The sequence below is a fragment of the Mus caroli genome, chromosome 10 (assembly GCF_900094665.2).
Source record: "Mus caroli chromosome 10, CAROLI_EIJ_v1.1, whole genome shotgun sequence".
In the NCBI taxonomy this organism is placed as follows: Eukaryota; Metazoa; Chordata; class Mammalia; order Rodentia; family Muridae; genus Mus; species Mus caroli.
The window spans coordinates 109,439,799-109,450,575 of record NC_034579.1 but is presented as its reverse complement, the minus strand read 5'-3'; positions in this window follow the sequence as shown (position 1 = coordinate 109,450,575).

The window sequence follows — 10,777 nt, the reverse complement described above, 5'->3', positions numbered from 1 at the left end:
AATGCATTTAAATAATAAAAATTAAGAAACTAAAATAAATAAATAATAAATAAATAGAAATATTTGTTGTTCTGTGTTGTGGGGGGCAGGACACAGTGGTTTGTATGAGAGGTCAAAGGGCAGCTTTGGGAGGCTGTTTCTCTCCTTCCACCTTCACACAGGGTCTAGGGCTCTAGCAGGTCACCAGGCCTGCGTGGCAAGCACTTCTATCCTCTAACCATCACACCAGCCTTTTAACTGGAGCGAATACAGAATAAAATAATGACTCATTTTTGGTTTGGTTTTGTTTTTTGTTTTGTTTTTACAAAATGAAGTTTCAAATGAACTGTTTTGCACCGTCTTTTAGCTGTGGGGCGTTTCTTGTTGATAACTATATTTTGCAGGGCTGGTGAAATGGCTCAGTGGATAAAGGTGCCACCAAGTCAGATGACCTGAGTTCAGTCCCTGGAACCCTTGTGGCTTCAAAGGGGAGAACTCACACCTCCATGTTACCTTCTGACCTCCACATGTTTGCCAAGGGCTGTGTATGTGTCTCTTTGGCTCTGTCTGTCTCTCTGTCTGTCTCTGTCTCTCTATCGTCCTCTCCCTCTCATACACACAATAAACAAATTAGTAAGTATAAAATCTTAAAATATATATTTACAACATATATGGTTTTTCATATATCCCAAAATGGCACAGATAACTTCAATTCTATCATTAAGTCTGCTCTAGTTGATAAAAGCAAAACCAAAAATACAAGAAATGTAAGATCTTATAAAACACAGTCTTAAAAAAACTAAGATACTTAAGTTTTGACGGTAAAATTAGAGGAGCAAATTGTTTCAAGTTTCAAGATTTCATTAATATATATAAACAACGTAACAGAAGAAATGGAAAGCAGATAGCATCTTAAGTGTACTTTGCTTATTAACACAAGATGCTCAACAGGGAGAACACTTAAGTCTAGAGAAGAGAAACAAAAGAGCACACACAAATACTGCCTTTGTTTCATCTCTTGAGACAAGGTATCTCTGTGCAGCCAAGGCTGATCTCAAACGTGTGAGCCTCTTGCCTCAGCCTCCTAAATTCTGGGATTACAGGCATGCATCATCACACCTGCCTAGATACGCTTCATTCATTAGCAGAAGACAGTCAAGGGCTTGTGAGAACAAGCCTACCTAATAGAGGTTAAACTTGTACACCTAACTTCATCTTCATGTTGGACAGGTAACTCAATGCAATAAAGTTTTTCTGTTGATGATGGACATGGTTTTTGTTTTTGAACAGTCTTATGCATCCCAACCTGACTGCTACCATGGTATATAGTCAGGTTTGACCTCAAACTCCTGACCCCATCGACTCCATCTCCTTAATCATGGTAATAGAGGTGTGTGATACCATCCCTGGCTCTTGCAATAACTTTAAAACCTATTTAGATTATTATTATTCACATTTTCCAAGTGTGTGCCTGTAGTCTCAGAATTCAGAGGGAGGTTGAGGGAGGAAGAACTCCTGAGTCCAGGAGTTAAAGTCACCCTGGATGGAAACAAAACTGAATGCAATAGAGCTTGGAGTTCTTGAACCTCGTAACGCTCTAAATTATAACCATCTACAGATACAATAATGTTTCCAAGGCACGGGTTTCATGCTTCTCTGAGGTTGAGTTCAAAGATGGAATCCTATTCAAGGCAGAAGCAGGGCCTCTGTGAATCCTGATGGAAACTTGAGTCCCACTGGGCCTAGCCCAGGAACAAACTGCTCACCTCATCCGTCAGGATCTAACTCTCAGGAAATCACACTTTCTAGTGTGCCTGTGTTCACACACAGCCTGCCAGTGTGGCTTCTCACAATTCCCAAATTCATACTGTTTGCCAGAAATCCAAAGCCTGCCCTTTCCCACATGTAGGAGGACCTCTGTAATGATATACATTCCAAAGATGTTTTTATCCAAGATTAAAATTCTATTTATTAGAGTAGCTATTTAGTGATGACATTTACAAATCGTCAGTGCACAAATATGCTAATATATTTTTCTGTTATTTAAACAGAGAAAATTACATGTAATAACTGAGCTTTAAAAGTCCACTAAGTTAATAGAGAAAACAGGCTTATTTCTACCGCCAAAGCTTAGTGCTATGCCTAGAGCAAGAAAAATTGATATGTGATACTAATTTCCTAAAAAGGTAAAATATTATTTCACTATGTAAACAATCTTTTATTGAATTTTAGAAAAATAAATAAAATGTAGTTAAGAATAATATTATAGCTTCTTCCTTTGATCGTACAAAACAGGTAAGTTGTTTATATTTTCTCATAAGTCATTTCCTCTTTTTAAGTTCCTTGCCACTAGAAGTCATATCTTTCTCATGTGTATGCATAGTGCAGTCACTGAGTCAGACAGAGTAAGTGTTTTTCTGGATGCATATATAAATGAATAGGACAAAAAGGATGGATGGAGGGAGGGAGGAATGAAGAGATGGGTGAATGGATAAATGGATGAATGGATGGATATATAAGTAAATGGATGGATGGATGGATAAATGAATGGATGGATGGATGGATGGATGGATGGATGAATAAATGAATGGATGGATGAATGGATGGATATATAGATAAATGGATGGATGGATGGATGGATGGATGGATGGATGGATATATAAGTGGATGGATGGATGGATGGATGGATGGATGGATGGATGGATATATAAGTAAATGGATGGATGGATGGATGAATAAATGGATGGATGGATGAATAAATGGATGAATGGATAAATGGATGGATGGATGGATGGATGGATGGATGGAAAAATGGATGGATGGATGGATAAATGGATGAATGGATGGATATATAGATAAATGGATGGATGGATGGATGGATGGATAAATGGATGGATAAATGGATGGATGGATGGACGGATGGATGGATGGACAAAGAGGATAGAAGGGCTAGATGGATAAAGTAATGGAATCAGCATGTAGATAAAAGAGATGTATGTCTTTATGGCATCAATAGGATGCCATAGGAGGGGTGATTGGATGGATTGGATAGTGAATGGATAGCTGAAGAACTGAGAAACTTTGGGTAAGGTGAGTCATAGTGACTGATAACACACATGTACCCCTCACCTCTAGATGCCAAGAGTGTAATGCATGGCAAAGTGCACAATGGTGGGGAAGAGCAATTTATAAGTGCAATAATGCAACGAAGTGAGCCCAGATTAAAGATAAATACCAAGCTCTGTGGGAGCGGAGAAGCCTAGAGAAAGCATGAAAAGATGTAACAATTCATCTGGTCCTGGCAAAGATGATTTGCAAAAGAATGACCTGAAACACCACATAGCCACCGTGCTGGTTCATTAGGAAGTCAGAACAGATTAAAGTAATAGAGAAAATTGAGAATCACAAGAAAATGTAACAGCATTGCCAAAGTGCGTGGAGAAACCCACATGACATGGCCTAGAAACTGCACATGAGCTGGTGTGTCCTGAATCCATATAGAAAAGCCCCTGAGGTGCTGATTTTGATTTGATTAATTTTTCTATTGGGACCTAATTCCGTGAATTTCTAATTCTTGCCAATATATACAACATCCAGTCTTTAGTGGTAAGTATTTTAAACCTCTTAACAACAAAACTATAGTACTACTAGTTCAGACAATCATGTGGAAAGAGGTATTTGACAAGCATAGAGTAATAACTTGATTTAGATGTGGGTAAAGGCTGACCAAAAGTCACACTAATTGGCAATGCATATATTGGAATTTTACAAAGAAGTATATATAAGTGAATCATAGTGATTACAGGCTGTTAATATAAAGCTAATAGCCAGGAATTTTATACAAGCTATTCTACTTTTGATCAATGATGAAAATCAGGCTTAATAACAGTGGGAAGAACTATGTTTGGGAAGAAATGTTCTTTACTTTAAGACTTAGCTTTTTAAAGTACATGTTACAATTTTTACACTTCCATCCCTTTATCCAAATTTCTTATTAATGAAAATGTTCAGCAATTTCCTTTCAGATTTTGTAATATTTGCATATATTTAATATGAGATCACAGGCATGACACCCAAGCCTAAATATAAAACTCATTTATATTCCATATTCTCCATCTGCACATATGCTAAAGGAAATTTTACATAGTACCGTGGAAGTGCTCATGTTTAAATTGTAGCCTGTCACATAAGGTCTGACGAAGAAATATCTATGGTGTTATCTTCCAGATTTTTAAAATCACAGTTATTCAACTTGTATTTTCTTTAGTATCCAGTAATATTTACTAACTTAAAATACCTCTATCTATATCAGAAACAGAAATTTAAAGATGGAAAACTTAAAGATGGTAACCAAGTGTGGCAAGGCAGTGGAAGCTGGGTTGACCAATCCGGAAAGAACACAAGATGAAGTTGATTTTGCTTGTCACCAAGAATAAAAGATGTGGAAGTCAGCAGATATATTGGGTTTTCCATTCATTTAAAAAAACGGTTTAGAAGGTAGGGAAAGGTAAAGAGATGAAATTTGCCCCCCTCCATAAGTGAGTGAGGTCGACAGGTTTTCAAACGACCTACAGACACAAACAGCATTCTTACCTATTGCAGCTAACATGCTCCATAAATTCTTTCTGATCTGCTCTTGAGGTCTTGCTCTGGAAAGTGGTCCTAGTCTTAGCCCTGTTCTCACAGGCCCCCAGGGCAGGTGGTCATGGTGGTCACAGTGTGCCTTCTTCATGGGATGGCTTTTATTCTGGTACATGGGCTAGTGCCTACGTGTCCTACCTGTGACTAGGCATCCTTCCCATGAGAACCTTATTTATACTGGTAGACACACTTGTAACTTGTGTCTGACCTAATTTAGCTCCTTCCTGCCAAGACAGTACTCTCCGAAAGAACCTAGTACGGAAAGCAATTAGGACCAGCGCACTGGTCAGGTGAGACAGAGGAGGCAGAACAATACACGTGAATAGCAGGGATGGTTGTGTAACTTACAGATGCGGGGAGGAAGAAGATACTGTTCTAGATGGTGGTCCCCAAACAAGACAGCCTACATCTCCATCAGATCACCTGTGCCTGATGGCTTGAGGACATCAGAAGTGGCCTTGGTGACTGTTGACATATTCCCATACAGAAGAAGAGGGTAACGGGGGCCATTGGACTCTTCCTAAGATTCCAGTCTCTCCTCCCAGCCACGTGTATATAATTTGCACTGATCACACATGGCCTTGGAGTCTTGAGGTCTCCAGGGCTGTTGGAAGGGGGGGAAGAGTAACTGAAGAGCCACTTTTCCTCTAGACTGGGTGAAAACTTTCATTGAGACCTTATAAGGACAGGGATGACTTTGCTATGTAACTCCAGGGAAAGAATTCTCACAAGAGGTACCATGTTTGGTAGAGCCAGCAGAAAGAGGGGAGCCATGAAGGACATGCACACTGAACCTGCAGATGGAAAGCAAGAGACATACACACATGCATACATAATACATACATAATACATACATACATACATACATACATACATACATACATACATACATACGTACACATACGGGACCCAAGCCATTATTGGGGTCAGGGTGTTAGTTAAGTAGGTTTTCTACAGGAAATGCTAACAGATAGATCTATAGCAAGAAAGTATGAGTTCTGTGGGCCCACACGGTGAGTGATGTGGTCACTGTGGCTTATCTACACAGTCCAGGAAGCAGGTGGAGGCCAACGGAGTAGGTCAACGAACTTGTATCTAACTGTTTCACAAGGACGTGTTTACCAGAAGAAGGTATAGAAGATTTGAACTGGCCACATTGAGGTCCTGGGGAAATGGGAGAATTGGAGATCCTGTTCCGGGTAACTAAGTCCTGCTTAGTGTGAGATGCCTATCATACTCAGAATGGATGCAAGACATCAACAAACCATAGGAACTCATTTCATACGCTTACACTGCAGCTTAGGGGGAAAGCAGGAGGAAGGAAGACCAAAGCACATACACTCAAATGCATGCAACACGCACGTACACACACACACACACACATACACTTGTGGTGTTGGCTGAGTCTGTGTCTCATCTGGGCTCTCATTCTCAAGGAGCTTGGTGGCTGAAGGATTTTTATATGGTGATAGCATTCTAAAAGCAAACGTTTCACGGACTCCATGATGTCTAAGCACGGAGTCCCTGCCTGTTACTTCCGCTGAAGCATCAGTTAAAGCAAGTCGCAAGCCCACCCCTGATTCAAAGATGTGGAGAAGGGTTTACTCTCTTAATGCAAAAAAGTTGCAAAGTCACAGTACCCCATTAAATATGGAAATGAATTCCTATAAATATGTAGGAGGAGCCTTGTAGCTCTCTTTGTAAACCTACTATCTGTTAGAGAAATGTCTTTCTCTAAGACCTGAGAACAAAGTCTCCTCCATACAAGGAGCTACTCAATATATTCATGGTGGGATGTTGGAAGCAGATTGGACCACTTAAATACAGAAAAGAACCGGGCATATTTTTAGACCAACTGGTAATCTTTTCATTCTCCAAAATATTGCCAAATCTGAAACAGCCTAGGATTAGAAACCAGGTCAGCCGGATTTAAGAATCAAACCCACTTCCCAGATAGTTACTTTCTCTGCACGAAATGCTTTTCTGAAACCCCTTCCGGCCTTTGACTTCCTCCGGGTTCTTGAGGGTCAGATCAGCTTTTGCCTTGTGGTTAAAACCTTCCCGGAACACCTAAGTGAAAGTTTTAATCTCCCACAGAGCCATCACGTGCTCTGCATGGAAATATCTGCCCGCCAGCATCTGTCCATTTGTTTATGTCCATCCCTACATTGTAAGCTTCGCAATGTTCCGGATTGTATTCATTCGCTTAGTGCGGTTCTATCAGCTACGGGGCTCGGTGCTCGAAAAGGTAGAAAGGGGGACGCGCAGATCCCTGGTACTGTCAGCCTCAATCAGAGAAGCTTCTATTTGCAGTGGGTGGTGGTTACTACAGAGATCATAACTGGCGGAAGCACTGGGGGGGGGGGTCATTGATTGCTGAATACTCAGCCGGAAGTGAGGCGCGAATATCACCCTCTCCAAGGTTCAGTGAACATCACAGAAAAGGGAGTAGAAAAAATATACAAGAGCCCAAAGAAAGGCAGGAGTGCTGTGGGAAGCTGTCTTCTGTGCATGGCACGGTAGCTGCTCTCTTGAACTCTTAAGGGCCATGGTTATCTGAACGAGACCTGCACACGACTGGGCTCACAGCATCCCATGGTGGAAGGGAGAGGAGTCTCATTAATCTCACCAGTTCCCGATGACGTATAGGTGGCTAATGGCTGCTGAGTGAGGAATGAATATTTTCTTCAGCGGTATAGCCACTGGTGAGTTGCTCACGTTCTATAAAGAGCTCTTCACCCATGCTCATGCGAATAACCCAATTAAACTCTTTGGCTCTCAGAAAAGAAAAAAAAAATAGCAAGGTGAGGACGATATAATTACTCCTGTATTAATAACCTGGGCTTGGCTCAATCTTAATCTCTGCTATAAAGCCCAAAGTGGGTGATGTCATCCCCTTATCCCCAAACTCAGAGCTTACCAAGCATCGCCTGTACAAACATGTCTGACAGAACACCCTTATGTTACAGATGCCAGTGTTTAGAACTCTTCTGGGTCACCTCAGTTCCCTTCGTCCGCATCAGCATCTTCATTTCCTCTTCACTGAAGCGGCAGCTGGAGTCCTGAGTGCATGTGGACTGTTGGCGTGAGCATTGCTCGGTCCAGGACCCCACTATCTCAGATCCGTGGGAATGGCAAGGCACTCTCCCTGGTCCAACTCCGTACATTAATCACAGACAGGGGAAGCCTGAGACACTACCTCTACCAAGGCTAGCTGACAGTCTCCTGTGCTGAGTTTCTGAACTGCTGGTACATCCATCAAAACACGGGGCCCACTTGAACCTAGCTTTTCTGTGGGTCACTCATTACTCCGTCCTCTGTCATCCCAGTCAAGTCGACCCCAAAGCCGTGCAGGTCACTGAGATTCACATTGCTTATTATGAGAATCAAAGAAGATTCTGTTTGTGAATAGCAACTTCAGTACTTGGAATAGAAAAGCTACTCAGTAAATAGTACTTACTGTCCACAATCCAGTTGTGAATGGTTAGCTGGCACCTAACTCAAGCCATAGCTGGTAGCAGGTTAAATGCCATAAGCCAGAACTTACTTGATTTCCTACCCAGTGCCCCACACACCAGCCTCATGAACAGTCGTAGTCTTAGGACTCTATATTGCCTTTGTCAGGGGAAGTCCCCACTCACCCTAGTGGAAGTGATGAATAGCGGTTACTAAAACAAGGTTTTACTCTTCGTAGAGAGGATTAGTAAGTCTGACATAGATATTTTTGGAATATTTAAGACATTATGCTAAAATAGTTGACAAATTAATACTACAGTTTAAATTAAAACATTGAAAATTGATGCAACTTTGGTACATAAGGAAACACATAATCTTTGAAAAGCCGAGATGTGTTGTAGTCGATAACATTTATACGAAAGGATTGAAAATGAACCCCAAGCGTATAAAAGCTGCAGGACCCATTACTCATCAGAACACATTTTATTAAAATACAGAAATTAGGAGCTCCAAGCTTTCTTCCAACTCAGATGCAATGTCATTGTGTCTAGCATTCACATTTCTTTTTATAGACTTTCTTTGTTTTTTAATTATGTGTATGTGTGTATGGGAAAATGTGTGCATGTGAGTTCAGATGCCCGTGGAGTCTGGGAGAGGGTATTGTAGTCCCTGGAGCTAGAGTTATAGGAGAGTAAGAGTGTGCGTGCAAACACACACACCCCTACACATATACATGCACACACACATACACATGTACACACATAAATACACATGTACACACATGCATGCACATACACACACATGCACACACATATACACACCACACACACATGCACACATCACACATACACATGCACACACACATACACACACACATACACACACAAGTGCTGGTAAACAAATTCAAATCCTGTGCAAGAGCAGCAGCCCTTCTAACTGCTGAGCCATCTTCCCAGCCCCCAGTATCCTTTACAAGTAAAAAAATAAAATTGTCTTCATGAGCACTCTACTAGGTTTGAGTAGGCCAGGATGTTCCTCGGTCTGAATGTAGCAGACGCAGAGACTTAAGTTACACCACCACTAACACTCTCAGAAAACTAAAACCTTGCAAAGAAAGTGCAAGAAGATGACGCCAGACTCTTTCCCATTAGTATGATGTAATACAAATCCTTGCATATTATCAACTTTTAGCAAAGTAGTATCCATGAATGGTTTTAATATCTATTAGGGAAAAAAATATTAAAATCCCTAACTGGGTTACATTGGTATAAAAGAGTCTTATTATAAATGGCATGGTGAATGGCCAGAGTCAAAGCTGACTGTTGGGATCACAAGGAACGCAGGGAAATCTTAAGTGAAGTGTTGTACACTTGCAGTCGACAGAGTACTGAAGGACTAAGCCCTCTCACCACGTCGTAGGTGACAGGGGGACCTGAGATTTAGCTAAGTTATACAGGTTATGCTTGTGCCTTCTCACTGAGGAGCAGAGGGCTGCTTAGAACCCAGAATGGCACTTTACAGCTGAGTTTGCAAAATATCAAGATTCATATGTGATATAGGAGAAATTTTTGACATGGAAGAAGAGGAAGGACATGAAATAAAGGAAGGGGATTCGTCTGTGGGGGAGCACCAAGCAGGCCAGGTGGGGAGGGTGACTGGAACACAGTATAGTGGCACACAGGTAAGACACTCCATAATGAAACCCATTGCTTTGTGTGCTCGCTTCAAATATTAATGAAGTGCATACACACAGAAATTATCAATAAAGTCTTGACCTATCTCCCTTGGCTTTTAATGAGTGAATGTGTGTTGACTGTGGGAGAGTTTTTAAGGAAAGTAGGAGAAGCAAAATAAAATACAAAGCACAAACTGGTCTAGAGGGTTTTTTAAAAAAGACACACACACTCACACACGCATGCACATATATGTGTATGTGTATATATGTGTGTGCGTGTGTGTGTGTGTGTGTGTGTGTGTATGTGTAAGAGGGAATCTGGGAAGAGTTCAGAGGGGTGAATATAAGCAAAATCTATTATACAAAACCCAAAGAACTAATAAAAATTAACAAACGTAAGTTGCATTTGGGCTGACTACAGTGAGTCCGCCTCCAGCTGCTTCTGCATCTCTGCCATGCTCGGTATCCCTGCTGCTGTCTCTGTACAGTTCTCTCTACTCCTTACACACTGGTTCTAAGTCTTCATGGATGTCTGTAGGGCCCTTTATTGCTACCGTTACTCTGTGCAGATGACTTACCTAGCTTATAATAAACCTGAAGTCACTATTCACCTTTCCCTGGAACTTCTCATCCACTCACAAATGTTTCTTCTTGGACGGCCAGACTCCCGTCCTTATCCACATGGCTAGTGACTACCCCGGGTTCATGGGCTTGGCTCCTTCATCTCTTCCAACTCTTGCTGCCACCTCTTACCATCTCACCATGGGGAGCTCTCCTTCCTACTGGCATATGTTTAGACTACAATTGGTTTGCTTAAGAAATAAACTTCCGGGGCGGGGGGGGGGGGACTGGGGAGATGGCTCTGGGGTTAATTTAAGAGCACTGACTGCTCTTCTGAAGATCCTGAGTTCAATTCCCAGCAACCACATGGTGGGTCACAACCATCTGTAATGGGATTCGATGCCCTCTTCTGGTGTGCCTGAAGACAGCTACAGTGTACTCAGATACATAAAATGAATAAATAAA